This window comes from Chiloscyllium plagiosum, chromosome 1 (assembly GCF_004010195.1).
Source record: "Chiloscyllium plagiosum isolate BGI_BamShark_2017 chromosome 1, ASM401019v2, whole genome shotgun sequence".
Classification (NCBI taxonomy): domain Eukaryota; kingdom Metazoa; phylum Chordata; class Chondrichthyes; order Orectolobiformes; family Hemiscylliidae; genus Chiloscyllium; species Chiloscyllium plagiosum.
This window is the reverse complement of record NC_057710.1, coordinates 62564355-62585581: the sequence shown is the minus strand read 5'-3', so window position 1 is coordinate 62585581 and position 21227 is coordinate 62564355. Positions and strand designations below refer to the sequence as shown.

Below are 21227 nucleotides of genomic sequence, written 5' to 3'. Positions count from 1 at the left end.
TAACTTGTGTACCTACGAAAGGATTTAGGTTGTTTCTAAAGCAACGACCAGCATTAGATATTTCTATATTGCCTTTAACATGATGGGTCCCAAGCAATCTGCAAAGGGGAAGAATGGGTCCAGTGACAAAGGATTTAGAAAATTGGGCTGATGTCTGGATAGCTCCTTAGGTTTTAAGCTTTACCTTTATTATGAAGATCTGGGTGTACTATACCTTTAACGCAGTTAAAAGCTTGCAGAGCTACCTGACAGCACCAAGTGTTCTGAATAAGGTAACAATGTAACACTTGGTCGAAAGCTAGATGAGCTGGGTTGCCTGGAGACAAAAACAGATTTGAATTAGGCCAATCAGTTTAAATTATATCCCGAAAAATACCAAATTCCAATCGAATTTATACTGACAATCTTAAAAGCCAATGACACAATCCGATGCTTTGGGGGTATAAGACTGGAGAAAATTGAACAGTTGACAGGAGAACTCCACCTGACCAACAGATGTAGACTGCTAATCAGAACTGTTTGAGAGGTACCTGTCTCGGGAAGGAATTTGTACAAAGAAAGGCATCGATACTGACCTGGAGAGCAAATCTGCAAAGAGAAGATTCGGCAGGGGCTGGTTTTGAAAATTTTAATTTTTTCAGTAAATCGTAATCGGGGGTTTTATCGGACTAGTATTATAGAAGGGAAAGTAAAAGAGAACTTAGAGGAAGGAGTTGTAAATTGTTGTTAGGTAATTATTCTCTGTTATACTTTAAGAAATAAAGATGTTAATTTTTACTTTAAATAGTTCTTGGCCTCTTGAATTTTCATAGATTGCTGCATGGGATAAATCTTTTCTGTGTTGCTGGTTTAAATTAAGCAGGAGAGTTTACCCTGTGATGCAGCACCTTTCATTTCAGTAAATGATGTTACAGTAATAACAACAGGAGCAATGGTCGTGCATCTAACAAGTCAAAAATAGGCATCTACTTTGTGGGTAGGCAGAGTAAACACACTTTTCCCTTTTGTAGACTTTTCCAGTCTACATTGCTTGACTGCAACAAAGTACAGTCATACTGTGAAATAGTTAAATATGTACATCTCTCTTCCTGAGCTCACAGCCTCTCCATCGGCAAGTACTCAGATGCGACTCGCTATGGTGTCACACAGAAACTGGGTGTCTCGCAGGTTAAAGTTTCAAAGGAACAGGGATATGGTTCAGTCAGCAGTTGTGAAACATCCGAGTAAGCTGAGTGGCCTGTGGAAATTAAACTGCCAGCTGTGGATGAATATTTTCATCGTCTTATAAATGTCTCAGGAAAACTGAAGTCTACAGGAGCAAACCCTGACAAAAATCTTCAGTAGAAATCAAAGGCATACCGATGTTTAAATATCTTTCCGAAAACTCTTGCAACCATGTCAGTGCCAAATATAGTCCTTGCATCCCTTTACACTCACTGACATATTAAGACACCTCTACCTAATCATTAGGTCTTCACCAAGTTTCACATTTCTACTCCTCATTTCATTCTCATTTAATTTCATTTAACTTCAGTTTGGCTCACATTCAGGCAGCCCAAACTCTCAAACAGTTTGCTCAGGCTTCCGTCCTGGACAGGTTACTTCAGTTTTGCTGCAGACCATTAGCACAACATGAGAGACCGGAGTTACAAAAGTTAAGCCCAAATCAATTGGCATAAAGATGTATAGGTCTGTTGGCTCTCTCTGATCTATCGGATTTACTCTGGATACCAAAAATTCAAAGCAGTTCTAACAATAGAACATACCCAATGTTTTTATTAAAGCAAAATACAGTATAAAAAACCCACAAAAATTTACCATAAAATGCTTATGATCACAATAGAAGCCCTTTACACCAACTTGTCTGAAGATCAGACCAGAACAGGTCATGAGCTCACTTTGGCTCAATTGTTCATCATTGTTCACTGACTCTCGAGCTAGCTGAATTTTACTATGAGACAAGCTGCTTGAAATGCTTTCCACACAAAGAAGCTTTACATTTCACACTTGACACTATCCAGTCTCCAGAAAATGATCAGTTTGACCACTGGCAAATATCACCAACATGCTACATTTTACAGATCAATTTCATCGATTAACTCATTAAGCCTTGGTTGTGTTGCCTTGGAAAAGTGTTTATCCCTTGTTCTTAGTGAACTTTAACAGAAAACTTTAGCTTCCACTCACTGTTCACTACTTACATGTCATCCAAACAACTGTGTGATAATTACTTAACACAATTCCATGACAATTACAATTCAGCTGATGAATAGTCCACATTATCACATTTGATTCATTGTGTTTGTTTTAAATAAAACTTCAGCTTTTCCAGAGCTACTCTGACAGTTCAGCCTATTACTGTTTGAGTTACAAGACTTGATGTAAAAAACCACACATGTCTTCAGCCTAAACAAACACTTAAAAAAGGCTTGTCACCTCTACCTAATCATTAGGTCTTCACCAAGTTTCACATTTCTACTCCTCATTTCATTCCCATTTAATTTCATTTAACTTCAGTTTGGCTAACCCAGCAAATTTTAGGTTCATTTCTACAGGTCCCCTGAGCCGCCTTGAATGGTAAAAGGTATCATCATATCCCACTGCTCAGCCCCCGCCCACCTCAAGTCAAGAAACCCTCGATTCAGAAAGTGCCTATCCACCGTGGTCCATTTACCTCAATGGGTGCTGGAGATTTGAGTCTCTGCTCATCAAGTGAATGGAACTCACTTTCACCTAGTTAAACCAACAAACCAAACAAAATGAAAGAAGATGCAAACTCTTCAAATTTTCGAGGACCATGTACATGGGACTGATAAACAACACGCAGTTGGTCAAAGACATGTGCTGGACAGTCTGATCAATATGGAATTGGATTGATTGAACATTGATATAGCATTTCTGCAGAGACTAGGCTTGTTGAGAGAGAATCACGAAAAGAAAGCCATTACACATTCACCCAGCAGGTGGAGAGTTCGGAGAAAAGCAGGAATAAGACAAAGAATTGGCTTTGCCGTAAAGGATTCCCTGATAGAACTACCCCCCACCCCAAGTCTCCCACCTGTCCACAAATGGTTCAGAATGTGTTCTTTCCTCCCACTTAATTCAAACAAGACTAGTTGACCTCAGAAGAATTAACATTCCAACACTACACTCCCCTACAAAGGAGAAAGACAAGTTTTGTAAGAAGCTCTCAACAAAATCCCTAAGTTAATATATATTGAATATGTGAGGTTTTGAACATTAAAGGGGCATGGCACAGCTGATCTGATGTTGAATCTCTGACAGCTTTTGAAAGGTGTTGCAGTCAAGTTCTGGGATGTGCTCAATATATTCCAGATTTCTCCTTCATAACATATATGGAATATATTTGAATGACCAGTTTTGGACTGGGGATATATGAGGTTATTGAGACAACATTCGAGAACAGAGCAGGTCCGTGGGGCAGGTACACATAAAAGAGCTCCAGAGTTTTGACCTAGCAACAATGAAGGGACAGTATTATTGTTCCAAGTCAGGGTAGTCTTTGGCTTGGAGGGCAACGTGCATGTGGTGATGTTGCATGTTGTTGACATCTTTGCTGGGTCATGAGGCTACAAATTGTGGTTAAATACAATTCTGCTTTCAGCACACAACACCTCATGGTTGTCTAGTTTTGAATTGCTGGATCTGTGCAAACTTAATCCCATTTAGCACAGTGATAGTGCCACACAACATAACGGAAAGTATTATTAATGCAAAGACACACCTTGTCTCCATAAAGACTGTGTGGTTATCATTCATACTAATACTGTCATGAACAAATGTATCTGCAGCAAGTAGGTTGTTAGGATGAGATCAAGTACACTTTTCTTTCTTGTTGCTTGTCTCATAACCTGCCACAAACCCAGTCCAGCAGCAGCAACATCCTTGCATTGGACTGGAATAAGCCTCTGGGCATCCATACCTCTGCTCCAAGGACACCTGCAAGTGTGATGTGAGGATGGTGAGTAATGCCAGGAATATAAAAAAACCCTGATACAGCCAAGTAAATGCTCACAAAGAGTGCCACCAGTGGCCACCGCACCTGACATCTGAGCCAATAGTTCAGGAGAAGGTCTAAGGTCTCCGGGGATAGATAGCAGCAATTTCTCCAGCGACACCAATCATTCCCAAAGCATTGCCAAGATGAGCAGGATTTTGGGTGGACAGTCCAGCTAAAGCTCCAACACAGCACAACCCTGATCCAAGATACATCATCTGATGAATAATAAATATATGCATTATCAATCTAATTTGTACAAGATGTGGAGAAACATACACAATTATCTAATTCCTTGCACATCCTCAGAATGGCCCAGAGCATCTCGCTGCTAAAAAGATATAGTGAAGTGCCTTTTGTTTGCCACACTGAGCCAATATATACATGCAGGGTCTCAAAAATAAAAAGGACACCAAATACTTGTGAATTATAAAATAGGATCAGGTTGTTATCATGTGAGTAATTCATAAAATATTTTAGTTCAGGACTTTTCAACTAAATCTATTAAAGAAACACTTGTAAGTCATAAAATAATTTATCTGAATGTCAATGCATTTAACTGAATTCACGATATTAACACAAAAAGACAGGGTGGATATGGTAAACTATTTCCACTGGTTGGGGATTCTGGAACGAGGGGGCATAGTCTGAGAATTAGGGCCAGATTGTTCCAAAGAAATGTTAGGAAGCAGCTCTACTTACAAAGGGTGGTAGATGTTTGGAGCTGTCTTCCACAAAAGGCAATGGTTACTGTATCGGTTGTTAATTTTAAATCTGACATAAGATATATTTTGTCAAGTAAAGGTATTAAGGGAAAAGGGCCAAAGGCAAGTGTATGAAGTTAGGCTACAGGTCAGCCATGATGTCACTGAGTGGTGGAACACGTTCGAGGGACTGAATGGCAGACTTCTGTTCCTATGTTTCTATCTATTAACGTACCTGGAATGGAACACATTCTCATTCTCCCATTCATATGTTGGAGCAAGTTAGGAATGGAAAATCTCAAGCAGTTTTTCACGCTCTTGTGTCATTTTCTGTACTTTTTAGTGCTACATCATTATCCTGTAGTCAACAATTTACTGCACAGACAATATAAATACAAGATCAAGTGCAAATTCAACCCATGGCTCCAAGAGCAATCAGGAATGAGCCAATAATAGAACCATCTGTATAGGAACATAATAATTTGATTTAATATTTTGTTTTCTTAGATAACAGCCCCAAGGCTACTGTTGAATTGTGGTGAGTCCATTTACTCTTTGTCATATTAACAAAATATGCTATAACTGTATATTCTCTTTCCTTTGCTTCCTCCAATATAAAGGACTATGATTTCAGTCTATTCTGAGTTTTAGGTGCATTTTCTTATCTTTGCATGGGAGGTAGGGCTCACTGGCAAAATCAGCTTTTGTTGCCCATCCCCCTCACTGTCCTTGAACTGAAGGCTTTGTTGTAGGTCAAGAGTCATGGGTCAACCAGACCAAGTAAGGAAAACAGATTTTGTTCAGAACACTAGTGAGCCAGATGGTGTTCCAAATTTTACTGAACTCGAATTTTCACCACCCACCTTGGTGGGATTTAAACTGGTGATCCAGAACATGGGTCTCTGAATTTATAGTCTACTGATAGTACCACTGCACCACTTAATTTATAGTCTACTGATAGTACCACTGCATGTTTCTTTGTAGGTAACTTCACATTTCCTTTACTGTATCCCTGAGCACATGTAACAGAGGACAGAGCTGAATGTTGCCGTGATTTTTCAGCTGAGGTCTGGATGCACATGATGAGTGACGAAATGAAAGTGCCTTCTGTCTGCTAGCCTACTGCTTCACTGCTAGGAAACCCTCATTTAGAAAAACCCAGCTCGATATCAGGATTTAAGACAAATGTAAATTCAAGGACTCAAATTTTATAAGTGGTTCATGTTTCTATGAGGTGCAACTAAATGACCTAGGAAGTGGAAATGGTTGAACGCTGCAGCTCCACAATATCAATCCTCATTCCCAAAGATGTTCCCCCACCACATGGAATCTCCCCTCCACCATTCTTGCCATTTTGTATGGGTTGCGTCCCCTTCTTCTCAAATGCTGTCATTTTTGAAAATATCCAATCTTCCATTGCTTTCTTTAAACTGCATCACAGGCTCAGACTGCAAGCAAGTGTTCTAGCCTCTTAAATATCTGAGATGGGTCAGGTATAATGGATTAAGGCACCTGTTCTGCATGCAGCATGCATGGGTGGGTTGACCATTAATGTTAAAGTTGAGATTGATAGATTTCTGTTGACTAAATGGCATTAAGGGCTGTGAGGAAAAGTTGAATCCGATTAGCCATTTTCGTGGAACAGGCTAACTGGCCTACTTCTGTTAGTGTAATTGCAAGTATTGTTGCTGATTTTAAGTATTATGTGGTACTATCATTACTCACCCTCAACATTACAAAATATAGTTGACAAATCTTTGCAAACAATGGCATGCAAACAAAAAGAGAAGTAAACCTGGTGGTGAGGAGCAGATTTACATATTCAGTTCGCAGAGGTCTCACCTGTTCAATAGGATAATTATTGATCAGAGCAACTGTGTAACCTCCAACAAAAGCCATACCAGGGAACAGAAACGGGTAATTATATTCAGGGGGATCAGTGGGTCGTTTAAACATGTCCAGCATCTTCTTAGTAACTAAGAAACCACCTAAAGTGAACAGCAGCAGAAAAATATCAAAGAACACAAATTAAATTATGTCTATTGTAACAAACACCTTTAAAATTGCAAAGGTTTATTATGAAACAACCAACTAAACTAGCAGGCATGGGTTTTAGTGAAATATGTTGCCCCAGACACCAAGTTTAAAACATTGGTTAAACTAATGTCGCACATTTCGCACATTCTTCTCATTTTCACCACTTGATCTACCATTATCACAGTCTTTGTGTCAAATCTTTTCATTATTATTTGCTCTGTTCACTTTCATAAATGACAGGCAGGTATAGTGATTAGACACATGACAGATGCAATTTCATGCAGAGAAGAATGAGCCAAGGCAACACAAACTGAATGATATAATTTCAAGAGGCTACAAAAAAGTAGAGGCCAGGCCACATATGTGTATAAGTCTTTGAAGTTAGCAAAATGAGGAGTCTGTTAGAAAGAGCAGATAGGAACTTTTGTTTTATTAATTAATAATAATATTATTAATAACAAAATAATAAAGTTATGCTTTCTATACACTTCTTACAATAATGTTCAAAAGCAGGAAACTATATGACCAATTAGCTTAAAACCTGTCATAGGGAAAATAGTAGAAGCTATTATGTAAAAAGTTATAACAGGGCACTTGGATAAATTCAAGGTAATCAGGTAGAGTCAACATGGTTTTGTGAAAGGAAAACCTTGTTTGAACAATCTATTAGAGTTCCTTGAAGTGGTACCATATGCTTTAAGTAAAGAACTGGTGGATATACCATACTTAATGCCTCCGGAAGGCATTTGCTAATTTGCCACATTAAAGGTTATTACGGAAAATAAAAACCCATGATGTACAAGGTAGCATTTTGGTATAGATAGATGATTGGTTATCTAACCCGAAGCATAAATGGGTCTTCTCACACTGGCAAGTAGGAATGAGTGGTGTTCCAAAGAGCTTGTGTTGGGACCTCAACTGTTTACCATTTATATAAATGATTTAAATGAAGAGACCAAAGGAGGCTACGGAAAGATATTGTTAGATTAAGTGAGTTGACCAAGTTGTGGCAAATAGAGTCTTATACAGGAAAATGTGAAAATGTCTATTTTGACAGAAAGCATTAAAAAAAATTATCTAAGGAGTTGCACAGCCTGAGATATAATAGGATTTGTGTGTCCTCATACATACGTTGTAGAAGGTTACTGTGCACATACAGCATGTCATTAGGAAAGCAAATAGACTGTTACTATTTAACACAAGGGGAGCTAAATACAGAAAAAGGGAAGTTTTGCTTCAGTTACATATGACACCAGTGAGACCACATCTCAAGTACCGTATGCACTCTAAGGAAGAATGTTAATGCACCGACCTTCCACAGAACAACCCTGGCTTTTATTGGTAGAGGAATTGAGTTCCGGAGTACTGAGGTCATGTTGCAGTTGTATAAGACTCTGGTGCGGCCGCATCTGGAGTATTGTGTGCAGTTTTGGTCGCCATACTATAGGAAGGATGTGGAGGCACTGGAACGGGTGCAGAATTAAGCGGGGGTAGGTATAGGACAGATGTTAGGGGTAGGTTCTTTACTCAGCGAGTCGTGAGTTCATGGAATGCCCTGCCAGTAGCAGTGGTGGACTCTCCCTCATTATGGGCATTTAAGCGGGCATTGGATAGGCATATGGAGGATAGTGGGCTAGTGTAGGTTAGGTGGGCTTGGATCGGTGCAACATCGAGGGCCGAAGGGCCTGTACTGCGCTGTATTCTTCTATGTTCTATGTTCTATGTTCTAACCCCATAATTCCACATTTACCACCTAACTCACAAGCCTACACATCCCTCGACACTATGGCAATTTAGAATGGCCAATCCAACTAACCAACACACCTTTGGTCTGTGGGAGGAAATCAGAGCATCCGACAGAAATCCAACACACATGGGGAGAATGTGCAAACTCCACACAGACAGGCACCCAAGGCTGGAATCAAACCCAGGTCCCTGGAGGTGAGGCAGCAGTGCTAACCGCTATACCACTGCACTGCCCAAGAGGTTGTGTAGGTCGGGCTCGTACTTATTGGAGTTTAGAAGAATGAAAGATATAAGATTCCTGGGGGGCTTGACAGGGTATATATAGAGGGGTTGTTTTCCCGTGGGGGAGAGTCTAGGAACAGAGAGGTTAATCTCAGAGTAAGGGGTTACACATTTAAGACAGAGTTGAGGTGGAATCCCTTCTTTCAGAGGGTGATAAAACTATGGAATTCTTTGCTGTAGAGAACTGTTCAGGCTGGGTCATTAAGTATATTCAGGACTGTGAGTGACAGTTATTTAATCAGTAAGGGAATCAAGGATTGTATGGAAAAGGCAGGAAGAGTGGAGTTGAGGGTGATCATAGAGCACGGAACCAGACCCTTCAGTCCAAGTCGTCTATTCCGACCAAATATTCTAAACTGACCTTGTCCCATTTGTCAGCTTTTGGCCCATATCCCTCTAAACCCTTCCTACTAACATAACCATCCAGACACGTTTTAAATATTCTAATTGTACTAGCCTCCACTTCTTCCTCTAGCAGCTCATTCCAGACATGCACCATTCCCTGTGTGAACAAGCTGCCCCCTCAGGTCCCTTTTAAATCTTTCCCCTCTCACCCTAAACCTATGCCCTCGAGATTTGGACTCCCTTACCCTAGGAAAAAGACCTTGTCTATTTATCATATCCACGCCCCTCATGATTTTATAAACCTCTATAAGGTCACCCTTCAGCCTCCAACACTTCAGGGAGAAAAAGCCGCAGCCCGTTCAGCCTCTCCCTATAGCTCAACATTTCTGAACCCTGTCAGAGAAAGTAGCCCAATACATTAGAGATCACAAAACACAGTTCGAAGTGAAATTGACAGACAGTTTATTAGTACGGCGATATTGCAGAAGAGAAATTGACTCAGCTGAAACAGCACATAGTCTGTCCAGGTAGCCAAGAATTCCCTTCCTCAGCTGAGGATGAAGCCACGTTTTATAGGACTCTTGTATAATAAGGTTAATTGAAATGGGGAAAGATACAATGTATTTGTAAATTGATTTGGAGATGCCGGTGTTGGACTGGGGTGTACAAAGTTGAAAATCACACAACACCAGGTTATAGTCCAACAGGTTTAATTGGAAGCACTAGCTTTCGGAGCGCTGCTCCTTCATCAGGTGGTTGTGGAGTATAAGATTGTAAGACACATAATTTATTGCAAAAGTGATGTAACTAAAATTATATATTGAAAAAGACCTGGATTGTTTGTTAAGTCTCTCATCTTTTACAATTACCACGTTGGCTTCAGTTCTTTCATATGCAAATCGCGAAACATTTTCTTAAATGTTACATTTTCAAGTGAAATTTAACAATTGGTGCCTGTCAGCCCAGATAATGTATTGAAGGTGAGAGTTCTCCTGGGTGATACTGTCTGTGCCACAATGTTTAGACTGATTCTAATCTAAAAAAATGAATTTACAGAACCTTACATGGATTCATGCAGCTTGTGAGTGAAGTAAAATTAACTCTGCAAGTACAAATTCACCCCACAAACTTATATGTGTATTGAACAGAAGATCAGACTTGAGGGGCTGAATTGAATACTCACGCTCTTATAAAATCATACAGCATGGAAACACATCCTTCGATTCAACCAGTCCATGCTGAAGAAAATTCCAAACTAAGTTAGTCACACCTACCTACTTCATATGTATAGAAGACCATAGAACATAAGAGCAGAAGTAAGCCTTTGGGGGCCATTGGATCGGTTCTGCCATTCAAGGTCATGGCTTTTTTGATTCTAACCTCAAATCCACATTCCTGTCTACCCTTACTCATCTTTCAATCCCTCACTTCATCAGAATATATCTTCTGCCTTTAAAACATTCAAGGAGTCTGCTTCTGCCAGCTTTTAATGGAGTGTTCCGAAGACTGTGTGCACTGGATATTGAGTGGCCATTATTCATTTATTTGGTAGCAGTCACATCTTCTGCAAGCTTCCACTCCCCCCTCACAGCATCACTGACTGAATCCTGGGGTGGGAGGTCAAGGATCACCTCTGAACATGTGACTATTGATCTCTGAGTAGTCTTCACCTTCTCGTGAGAATTTTACACAGCTATGCCATCACCTACTCGCTTGTCTCACCATGTCATAATCAAGATTAGAGTGGTGCTGGAAAAGCACAGCAGGTCAGGCAGCATCCAAGGAGCAGGAAAATCGATGTTTTGGGTAAAAGCCCTTCATCAGGAATCAACAGCCCTTCCTGATGAAGGGTTTTTGCCTGAAACGTTGATTTTCCTGCTCCTTGGATTCTGCCTGACCTGCTGGGCTTTTCCAGCACCACTCTAATCTTGATTCTGATCTCCAGCATCTGCAGTCCTCACTTTCACCATGTCATAGGTTAGCTATCCTTACCCCAGTAAGCACTGAGGTATGTGTAGGTTCACTAGTAGAGGCTGCATGTGAGTGATGTAATAGTGCATCTTCAGCATGTTCACGTTCCTCCAAAGACTCACCAGTCCTGTTCCTCCCTCACCCTTCAGTGACCTAAGGGAGAATGACAACATGAGTAAGTACAGCCATGGAGGATGGGTACAAACTCAACATGGTGCATTTCATGAACATATTAATTCAGCTTAAGTGCTAATCATGCCACCAGATTTTGGTCCCACCTCTCTTTCTTCAATGCCAAAGCTTAATTTCTGTGCCAGCCGATCTCCGGGACACCTTTCTCCAATGCTGTCTGTGTGGCTGTGCCAGAAGTTTCACCTCCAGTTTCTGCCTCTTCCTGGAGCTTCATTCTATAATGTTCACAATACATGGTGGCAGCAATGGCAGGTGATTAAATTATTCAAAACATTGAAAAAAAAGACTGCCCACATGAAAGCACTGTAAACTCTGTTGTTTGGAACTCTGAAATCCAGAAATGGCAGTTATCCAGAATGTTTCGGCCAACCCAGAAACTCTTAGCTCACTACTTGCGGCATTGCATGCATCGGGAGTTAGAAGTCTGAGAAGTGGAATGTGCATTAAGGACACAAAGAGAGTATTGTGGACAGAGATGATGAGGGATGGTGTGAGTTGGCATTTGGATGAAGGTCAGCGTGACTGGTAGCTATTTGGAGAGAAACGAATGTGTAGAACTGCAATGTATGTCACAGAAAAGGGTGCTGTGCAGGAGAATACTGGGGAAGACAGATAATGACGGATGCCACGTGCAAGTGGTATGAAAATTTGAATAAGTCAACAGTAAGGTCATTGAAATTTTTCTGAAGTTATATCCGGGTCCTGGGTACCATGATCGTGCCACTGGCAGCCTCTGCACCCTGCAGCCAAGCCTGTTCACTTTGGGTGGCAGGTCATTTTCTCGCCACCTCGAGAAGAAATAGTAAATTCCTTACAGCCCTCCCACCCCACCATCACAACCTCTTGGAACAGTCAGAGATGCAGGCGTTTTACAAATCTGCCGCCCACACTTTTGCCTTCAGTGCCACTCAGAAGCAAGTGTTCCTGAAGGAATGAGTTACTTCCAGTATCAGTGTCTCTGGTAACCACTCAGAGAGTCTGTGCACATCAATCAGCATGTGGACCCATTGATGGTCAGTTCCAGAGGTCAATGTTGTGCAATGACAGAGTGTGGGTCATCATTGCTTGAAGTCTACTGACAAAACAAATGAGATCCTGACTTGCTTCTGGGGCTGGGTATAGGCTTGTTGAGGGAGGATTCTGCTCCTGGTGCGGTGTGGTGGGAATGGAGCCACTTGTGGTTGCAGGATGATTTTGAGGGGACTGCAAAGAATGTGGTCCCCTGCAGCGTTCAGACATCCCACAAATGAAGGGACAGCAAGATGCCCAAAATGGTGAAAGACACAAAATATTTTTCTTTTGTTTTGGATACAGAAGATAATGTCTGGTCAGCAGATTTAGGACTGCTGTTTACAATGCATCAAATGCCCAAATGTTCTGGTGCATCAGCTGCACACAGGCACCAAGAAATACAAACAGCATTTGACAAGGTAGAAGTTTAAAAGGGTCATCATTAGCATAACATGTATTGGTGCTCGCTATCAGCAAAATCTTTAAGCTGTCAAAGTTAATTTTTATAAACTTATTTACTAGGCATCTGTTTTCTTTTAAAAGAATGATTAAAAGTATTTCAAACTGGGATATTATCGTTGTGCATCATGCAGGCATATACATTTACAAGGAAATATATTCAGCATATGTGGTGATCAAATAGGAGTGTGCACAAAATAGCTAACAGAGATTAAAGTAATGAGTTTAATACTTTTTAGATACTCTTATTTCTTATGCACAAAATCTTGCTTTGATACAGCATTAACAATGTCAAAACTATCTCGTGGTGACTTACACTGCACTCTCATGACCACAGAAGTGCCTTTATAAATGAATTACTTGGGAAGTACAGGCACTAGTTTAATAGAGGAAACGTGGCAACCAATTTGCATACAACAAGCTCCCAGAAGTGACAATGTAAAATAACCAAATTGTTTGTTTTGCAGGTAATTTTGTTGTGTCACATGTTCCAAAAGTGAAAATGGTACTAAGCAGGGACAAGAATCTGGAGAGGTAACCAAAAACATATGGGGTGAGTCTTGAGGAAGCCTGTAAAGAAGAGGAGATAGGTAGTAAAGTGTAGAGAATTCTGAATTGTTGCTGAACATATTGTACAGCTGAGATGGCTAAAGTGTCTGACTCTGAAAGTTGAGAATGCAAATGAGAGGTGATGGAGTCAAGGAAAGAACAGACTGGCATGAAAAATGAGTTGGATTTGGAGATGCCGGTGTTGGACTGGGATGTACAAAGTTAAAAATCATATAACACCAGGTTATAGTCCAACAGGTTTAATTGGAAGTACACTAGCTTTCGTAGCTTGTCCAATCACCTGATGAAGGAGCATCGCTCAGAAAGCTAGTGTACTTCCAATTAAACCTGTTGGACTATAACCTGGTGTTGTGTGATTTTTAACTATGAAAAATGAGGAATGACTTTAGAGAGTAGGGCAAGTTGAGTCAATGAAAGGAGGAACATACTATGAGATGTGAGGAGCTTTCAGAATTGACAAAGTTCTTGGATAGGAAGACAGTTGTAGATAAGTTGAAGTTAATTTAATGTAAAGCCTGGAAAATGACAAGGAAATGGTTGGGCAAATCCAGTCCAGTGGTCACGAAGGCAGAATGAGTGTTCCTAAAGGTGACAGATGGATGTACGCAGTATTTACAATGGAAATTATACTGGGTTTGACACTCACTTGTGATCAAGCTGGATAATGAGGTAGCAGATGCTAAACTGGCCATCAGCCCGGAAACATCATACATCTGGGATGTGATTGCGGCATTTATTTTGAAGAAGAACCGAGCAGAATAGCTTCCTCTAATCAAATATTGCTGGGCTGGAGAACATTTGTTTTTCCATGTCTTATGTTAGTTATGATATGGAGGTGCCGGTGTTGGACAAGGGTAGACAAAGTCAGAAATCACACAACACCAGGTTATAGTCCAATGGGTTTATTTGAAATCATAAGCTTTCAGATCGCTATTCCTTCATCAGGTACAGTGATATTTCACCTGACGAAGGAGCAACAACTTCGAATAGACCTGTTGGACTATAACCTGGTGTCGTGTGATTTCTGAGTTTATGACACTTAGGCAACTTAAATTATACAACATTACTTTGGGAACTGTTGCCTGGGAAATTTTATTTTATTTAAACTAGATACATGGCACTCCTAAAATGAACCTTACCAGCAATATTAACTGAGGAAATAAAAGCTGCCACCAAAGCAAAACATTCTGGAATATTCCCTAGTGTGTAACTGCCTCCCATCAATGATAGCCCACCAACTGCAGTCAAACCTGTAACAAATTAAGGAGGATGCAAGTTTAGAGTTATCATCATTTTACTCAAGCAAACATTACAGAATCACAGAACTGTTATGGCACAGAACAAGGCAATTCAGCACACTGTGCCTGCACCTGTTCTCTTATCTAGTGCCCATCTTCTGCCTTTCCTCCACTCTCTCCAAATAACCATCCAATGCCCCCTTGAAGGCCTCAACTGAACCTACCTCCACCACATTTCCAGGCTGGGTATTCTATACCCAAACTACTTGCTTTGCGAAAGAAATTTTCTCTCATCATTGCTTCGCTTGCAAATCACTTTAAACTGAAAATATGAATTCCTCTCCTTTATTTGTCAACATTTGGAAAACTTTATCCTATGAAACCCAACAAGTATTTGGGGTCTGATTTTAATCCCTGGTCCCACTAATAATGCCACCTCGACAGAACACCAGTAATGGAGATAAGGAGAAACTTCTTCAGCCAGAGAGTGGTGAATCTATGGAATTCATTGCCACAGAAGGCTGTGGAGGCCAGGTCATTGAGTATATTTAAGACTGAGATAGATAGGTTCTTGAGTATCAATGGAATCAAGGGTTACGGAGAGAAAGTGGGAGAATGGGGTGGAGAAACTTATCAGCCATGATTGAATGGCGGAGCAGACTTGATGGGCTGAATGGCCTAATTTCTGCTCCTATGGCTTATGGTTACCCATCTCTGCATTTCTATCTTAACCGCAGGTTCAGGCTCGCAGCAGGGTTCCTGTGTGATTATTGATTATTCTTCCTCAAAGGGTTTTGCTCGTGCAAGTGACTTAAGACATCTGAGTAACTCAACTACACGTCAGAAACACAAACTGTTGTTGTGTCACAGTTTCCCATCCACTGCATCATCATCATTATAATCTGCATGCAAGCCAGAAATTCCTAGAAAGCCAAGGTTTTAAGCTGAATTTGTTTCTGGCAGCATAATGTCAGATGTTAAGTCAGTCTTTCTGCTAAAAGCTGGAAATGTGTTGCTGGAAAAGCGCAGTAGGTCAGGCAGCATCCAGGGAACAGGAGAATCGACGTTTCGGGCATAAGCCCTTCTTCAGGAATGGGGAAAGTTTGTCCAGCAGGCTAAGATAAAAGGTAGGGAGGAGGGACTTGGGGGAGGAGCAACACATTTCCAGCTCTGATCTCCAGCATCTGCAGACCTCACTTTCTCCTCAAAGATTTCTGCTAAAAGGCATGTCATGCTTAGTCCAGTATTTTAATTACAGGTTACTTGCTTCTTGTCTTCAATCATCCAGTTTACAGCATCACTTCAGACTCTCTGATTATGGTACCCAAAATATAAGTGGGAAAGCATCTCCTTTATCAAATCTTAGGGTCAAAGGAAGGGCAGTCTATTAATGTATTTAAATGTTGATCCAGCACTTGCCCTAGGATTTATCGTTGCTGCAAATTTCCTGCCTATCAATCTTGTTCCTATTCTGACATCTACCCTTTTGTTGATACAGCTATACTTCCAGTTATTCTTCTTTTTCATGAAAATGTTTCCCTTATGGGACATACACATCACTGGTTGGTCAGCATTTATTGCCCAACCCCAGTCTGCGTGTTAATGGTGTACAACTCTAAGGACAGCTCGTTCAAACCCTTGCACTGCTGGTAAAAGGAGAAACTCTCTCTTTCCCCTATTTTTGTGGATTGCGAGCCAGCTATTGCCAAGATATTAACACAGAAGAGTTTTTATAACTCCCATAGAATCATACAATTGACTGCTAAATAACCAATGTCATGAATACTGCTAACATCAACTGCTACCACTAAACATTCAACTATCTGCTCTTCATGAACAATTCAGAAACTGATTTTTTTTTGTCTTTAATCTCTTTTACCTCACCTCCTATTATGAAACACGTGCATTTATGAATTGCATTGCTATCTCCTCTCAAGGTTAGTAATTAATAAACTCTTTTTTTTTGTAAATTCAAGTGAGCATGGTTATATTGACTTCTTTTAAAATATAAGCTCATTTGGGACCAAGAGAAGGATGCCAAAAGGGAAGGGATCCTTTTATAACTAACATTGCTGTGGTCAACTGAGCACGATATGTGAATAACCACAGTGAGTCAGTTCACCCCTCCCCATACAGAAGCTTAATACCTTGGGATATCCTGTCTGGAACCATAACAAAGTGGGGAGCCTCACCCAGGGTATGCTCATAACTCCTTGCTTCTGAACCTCCAGGCCTCCCTCCTTTCATGATCATTAACCCACAAGACCACCAACATCCAACATTGCTCCCCTATTCCATGGCTGCTCCTCCATCGTGGGAGTTAGGGACTTGTTAGATTCATCCGTAGTGCTATTGAGTACTAGAGGTACCAGCTTCAGACTGGCTCACAGCTCTGGGGAGGCCTGGACTCTCCCAGTCAGGGCTTCACACAGGCACAAAGCCAACCAGCCACTGATTAGTTGCTTGATGTTGGAAGGTCTGGCAGGTTTTCAGATCCTAACATTGTGTAGGTTCCTCTGCTGATCTCACTCACATTTACACTTAGCCCAAAGAATGGAAGGATCTCCCCATTTACCACAATTTAACTTTGGCTGTTAAATGCTATAGCCATCATCCAAACCATTGTCCATACCACCACTGTGTGAACTCAGGGCTTCCACCCAATGTCATAGCCCCTTATAATCCCAATGTCAACTCAAGGATCCCATTCCAACTCCATGATCCCTCATTAAAGACCATAAAGTTTCAAGAACAGGCTTCTATGATAGTCCTGTGTATGTCTGACTGACAGCCCAGACTCAAAAGGATATTCTCAATGAGGTTTGTTCTGACACTGGAAAAATAAACTGTTGTCTTTGCTTGACTGACATCATTAAGTGGTTACAATAATTTGTTATTTATTCTGTGTTCTATTTTGTCAATGCCCCAATGATGTTTTGCACAAAATTAACAAGTGTGAAATATTTGAAGCCTCTTAGTTGCTTTCAATCTAATGGCCCTTCTGATGACCAATTCTGAATGTGTGTAAGAAGAGCAATTTCTTTCAAAAGAAAATTTATGAATGTTTGTTGCTTGTTTTCTAAGCAGATCTCTACATGCTGTTATAATTGCATAGTTAACTGGTTCTGCACCTAGCATATACTTGGTGAATGAGCTCAGAGGAATTATGATTCAACACGAAAGGTATGAGGGGCTGGGGAGGGTTATGGTTGTTGTAGTAGCAGTAGGATTTGAGTTGATATGGAATTGACATAAAGAAGACACTATGAACTTACCTTTCAAAAGCTTCCTGAATTCAAACCATGCTTCACAACCTCAAAGTGGAGCCATGAACTATGATTCAATCAGACGCTGGCCCAACTCTACAAAACTGCATGGAGCCAGGAGAAGCACTCACTGGGTATGGTCAAATTCTTCCCCAAACTTTGTTTACAAATTTGCTGACAACATCACCATTGTAGGTCGGATTTCAAACAGGATACAGGAAAATGATTGAGTGTTTAGTGGCATGATGTCAGGATAATCTCTCAACCTCAGCAAAATAAAGGAGCTGGTCACTGGTTTCAGGAAGTGCAGTGGAGGGCACGCCCCTTTCTACATCAATGGTGCGAAGGTAGAGATGGTTGAACACGTTAAGTTCCTGGGAGTGGTGATTACCAACAATCTGTCCTGCTCCACACACACTGAAGCAACTATCAAAAAAGCACAACAACTTCTTTCCTTCCTCAGGAGGCAAAGGACATTCTGCATGTTCACAAGGATTCTTACCAATGTTTATACATGCACCAGGGAAAACATTCTATCTGGATGTATCACAGCAACTGCTCTTCCTAAGACCACAAGAAACTACAGAGAGTTGTGAACAGAGCCCAGTCCATCACACACACCAGCCTTCCATCTGTTGACTCTGTCTATGCTTCCTGCTGCCTCGGGAAGGTAGCCAAAATAATCAAAGATCCCTCCAACCCCGTTTATACTTTCTTTCACCCTCTTCTTTTGTGCAGAAGATATAGAAGTTTGAATACAGTTACAAACAGATTAAAGAACAGCTTCTTCCCCTCTGTTATCACACTTTGGAATGGACCTCTCAAATGTTTATTCTCAGCTTTCTCTCCCCCTCTCTCTCTCTCTCTCTCTGCAACCTCTCTGTGACTGTACACTGTATCCTGCACTCTGTTCTGCTAACCTGATGCATTTTGCATGTTTTGGTCTGTCTGTATACCGTACAAAACAACACCTTCCACTGTATCTCGGTACATGTGACAACAATAGTCCCTCAATCAGATGTCTAATCTCCACAATGGAACTGCCCAGGTCAGGAGTGCAAGGCATCACTCACTACCCGAACTGTACTGATTCCACAAAAATAAGCTTTCATCTCAAGCCAGCAAGATAAACAATGTCATATAGGTTAAAATGCTTACAGTAACACTTAACAGTTTGTTTTAATAGCAACATATGGAGAATTGCTTCAATAAAAGCAGAAGAGCTTACCTGAGATGGTATTAGTTACAGACATAAGAGGGGAGTGAAGGGCTGGTGTGACTCCCCAAACAGTATGATATCCAACAATTCCAGCCAGTCCAAAGATAGTCACCATCTGTAGGAATGCATCAGTTGGCACAGAGTTTCCGAGTGCCACCAAACCAGTTAGACCTATGAGTGAATATTAAATTTACTGAATCAGTAACAAATAGGTAAGGAGGATGGGAGCATGGGTTAGGGTGGAAGGGAAGCTGAGGAGTAATAAAACATAGGTCCTCTGTTCAAATCATACAGGTCATAACTGAAGCCCTTTCATAGAACTCCTACAGTGTGGAAACAAGCCCTTCAGCCCAACAAGTCCACACCGACCCTCCAAAGAGTATCCCGCCCAAACCCATTCCCCATTACTCTACATTTACCCCCTGACAAATGCACCTAACCTACACATCGCTGAACACTATGCGCAATTTAGCATGGCCAATTCACTTAACCTGCACAGCTTTGGATTGTGTGAGGAAACTGGAGCACCCAGAAGAAATGCAAGCAGACACGGGGAGAATGTGCAAACTCCACACAGACATTCGCCTGAGGCTGGAATCAAACCGAAATCCCTGGCGATGTGAGGCAGCAGTGCTAACAACTGAGCCACCATGCCACCCATGTCTTTAATAGACATGGCTCATGTAAAGTCCTCAATTTGTTATTTTATCTTAATGGAAAATTGAGGGCACCTGGAAACAGAGGGGATTTCAAGTTTCTGTGCAGGTACCATTAATTTCCAGTTAAATGAATCATGAACATTATAGCATCAATGTACACAAGGTCGAACAATTTGTGTTAAAAAGCTGCCAAAGACTGGGGAATGTAAAGTTAGCTGTCCCACTTGGTCCATGATTCTTTCGCTGACTGCTACAGACAGCTAATGCTCAAAGGTCTGAATTGTATCCAGTGGTAGTTAGTCAAAATCCTAAATGCCCAAGTTCACCAAAGCATAACTAAAATATTGCATTAACCTGTGCACTGCTAGGGAATTACACCTTTGGTACCACAGCAAAGTCTGCAAAAACCATTTGTTTAAGAATGCTGTAAGTAAAATCACACACTCAATCAGCTCAGGAACAACCAGTACTTATTTCAATCCAAAACCAAACCAGAAATTGCTGGAGAAACTCAGCTGGTCTGGCAGCAGCTGTGTAGAGAAAGCAGAGTTAATGTTTCAAATTCAATGACTCTTTTTCAGAACCAGGTTTACAACCTTGAAATTGTGATCCTTAGTTACTGACATACAAACTAGTGGAACCAGAATATCCTTCTTTACGCTGTCAAAATTGTTCATAATAAGGCCACTCATAATCTTCTCTGGTCCAATGAGAATAAGCCCAATTTCTTTAATCTTTACTTCATCATGCAGCTGATTCAGTCTCTATGTCATTCCTTGAATACTGATAGTAAAACTGTTCGCTCATAAAATCAAAAAATACATAGTAAAACAGAGAAACCATAATGGGAGCAATTTGAATTCACAATTAATTTAATAAATTATTAGTCCAGATCTCTGGATGATCCAATAACACACATGAAATAAATCTTTCAAGGCCAGCAGCCCATCACCGATCACCCTTTATTTACAAACTCAAAACTTTATAGCACTGCCTCTCACTCAGCCAGCCATTCAGGGGCTCAATATGCCTGATATTTACCCTTTTATATCAGACAGAGTTCCCTGATTCGACAGATTAACAGTCCCAGTCAGGAAGCTCATATTCTCTGAGGTCCAGCTGGCTGACCTCATTACAGTCACTACAGCATGTCCTGCAAATTTCACCAAGGTAAATTGTAAATCTGAATTCACTAAATCTGTTAACCAATGTATCACAACATAGGTTTAACTAATTTATTAGAACTCTTTGAAGGAATAACATATACTATGGATAAAGGGAAGCCTGTAAACAAACTTTACTTGGATTTACAGAAGGCACTTCATGAGGTCCCACATCAAAGATACTGCGGAAAATAAAAGCTCGTGCTGTAGGGGTAACGTATGAACAAGGATCGAAGATTGGCTGGCTAGCAGAAAACAGAATATGTATAAAAGCATTGGTGTCTGATTGGCAGGAAGTGATGAGTAGAGTCCCACATCGAGCTATGATGTTCCCTCAGTTTTTTACA

At 40.8% G+C, this 21227-nt stretch overlaps 1 pseudogene; it reads right to left on the bottom strand.

Moving 5' to 3' along the window:
• LOC122554919 overlaps positions 1-21227 on the bottom strand; it is a 177322-nt pseudogene that overhangs the window by 83826 nt on the left and 72269 nt on the right.